This window comes from Aulonocara sp. 'chitande type north' Nkhata Bay, linkage group LG14, assembly GCF_057382095.1.
Source record: "Aulonocara sp. 'chitande type north' Nkhata Bay isolate Kocher_YH1m ecotype deep benthic linkage group LG14, A_spYH_male_GT1.1, whole genome shotgun sequence".
Lineage (NCBI taxonomy): Eukaryota > Metazoa > Chordata > Actinopteri > Cichliformes > Cichlidae > Aulonocara > Aulonocara sp. 'chitande type north' Nkhata Bay.
The window spans coordinates 13,799,779-13,801,998 of record NC_141357.1 but is presented as its reverse complement, the minus strand read 5'-3'; positions in this window follow the sequence as shown (position 1 = coordinate 13,801,998).

Genomic DNA, 2,220 nt, shown 5'->3' with positions numbered 1-2,220 from the left:
GTGATTTATTCAATTACAGGGCCTTCCATTTGTACAAAGACATTATTTTTGCACTTTTGTTTCTCCATGCCACCACCATGGATTGTAAATCAAATGGATATGTGATTGAACTACAGACATTCAGTTTTGATTGATGAATTGGTAAGTGTACTGGGCTGCTGAGATTCATCCAAATGTTGCAAAACGACAGCTTCACAGGCAGGGCTTCACATCAGATAATGGCCCAAAAGCATAATACAAAAGTAACTCAAACAGATTTGTTTCTGATAGGGTCTAAGCACAATTTACCTAACTTGGGCAGAAACATATTAAAAAGATGGAGTAACCACACAATAGTCAGCAATAGCTTGGAAATGTGATCCTGGTTAAGAATATGCCCCGAAGAAGAGAGGACAGACAGTTCTCAGTGTCTGACTGCAGGTCAAGGAAAAATTGGCAACAATGTTAATATTAGTGCTGACAGGCACGGTCTGGGAAGAGGCAGCTTTGAAAGCAACTGACAAACAGGTGAGTGATGAAATCTGAAGCACATGAGAAAAGAATTATGAGGGGAAAAGACTACTTAAGAAATAAAATGCTAGAACTAGGATTTGACTGTAGTCTTTGTACCACATTGGAAACTGAATGTTCTGGCTATGGGAAGCTGCAGGGCTTCGGCTTTATTGAGTGGGAGAGGGAGGACAGAAGCTTGTACACACACACACACACACACACACACACACACACACACACACACACACACACAGAAAAAAAAACATTGAAAGACAATCAAACCAAACAGGGAAATTAGTGGGAAGAAGAAGGAGAAACAATTAAATATTGTCAGGATCCTAAAACTTACATTTGCTTGGAGATTTGTGTTATGTGGAAAAATTAGCTTTTGGCTGATGGCTCTGACTGTGAAGCGTAACCTAGTTTAGCACTGACCCAGTGAAGTTGTAAGTACAGGAAATGAATGAGCGGAGGTGTAGAGACATTAATAATTATTAAGCAATTTGTGTGGATCGTCAGGAATAAGACCAAAGAGATCCTTGTAAAACCTGGCTGAGCCTTAGTGGGTCAGGTATGGGACATTTAACTAAGTTAAGTTGAGCTAAATAAGTTAGCTGTGGTTGTTAAGCTAACAGGTAGCTTAGGTTTTTTTTAAAAGAGCATTGTATGAGATGAAGAGTCATTCAAAGAAAACTAATGAAAAAATAAGACTTGAAAAGGCAGGATGGCATTTACAGGTATACCACACAAAGTGCTTCAGGTTTCAGGTTTAAGATCTAGTACTATTTTATATATATCAATAACATATGTTACGAAATCAGTTTCACCCCGGTTCTTTTATTCGTCGAAACTTCCACAGACGGCACCGGAACTCAGTAGTCATTTCACAAAACCTTTATTCATCCTCATTTAAGCATGCACTTCTAGAAGGGAAGACGAGGCCGGTGTGTCCCTCTGCAAAATCTTCACCCCTTTATTAGTTACAGCCAGCTTTATAGAGGCGACCCCATCATAAACCCCCCCACGGTGTGCTGCAAACTCTGTCTGTGTCTATGTGCATGAGCACATGAATGCTTATGTGAGCGCACATGAGTGAGTGTGCATGTGGATGTGTGTGCATGACAGTTAAAACAGTGTGGGTGTAGGTGACTCCCTAGAGGTCATAAAAAACCCATTTCGCTTCCAGACCACAGTTATCCATTTCAAATGTTGAGACCCCCACCCAAACATTCTCTGGGGAATTTCCACTCAGCATTAACTCCTCTCTGTTTTACTCTCACAGTTCAACTGGGGAGGGTCTCCTATACTCTACTCCTAAGTTCATGACACAATAAGGCCTTTATTACATTGAGGGCAGTGTCAGTGTCTCTACAATAACTCTAGATTATATGTAAACACATTTCTAAACTCTAAAATAAGCTAAACATTTCTACACATAAGGCACGTGTACATTTTTCTTCCTTTGCAGGAATACAATCCTCCAATCTGAACACTGTCTTCAACTTTCCAGCTGCTTAGCCCACCACCCTCTGGACTCAGGCTAATTGAGTTTGTAGGGACGCAAAAAAAAAGGCTTTGACAAATGCAAGGGATAATGAGTAGCAGAAAAAGAGGGTGGAGAACTGTCAAACTGAAGTGGTTTTAATTATATGGTCTGGGTAACGATGGCTTAAGACAGTGTTGTTCAGTTTGCATTTATATATATATACACATATATATATATATACA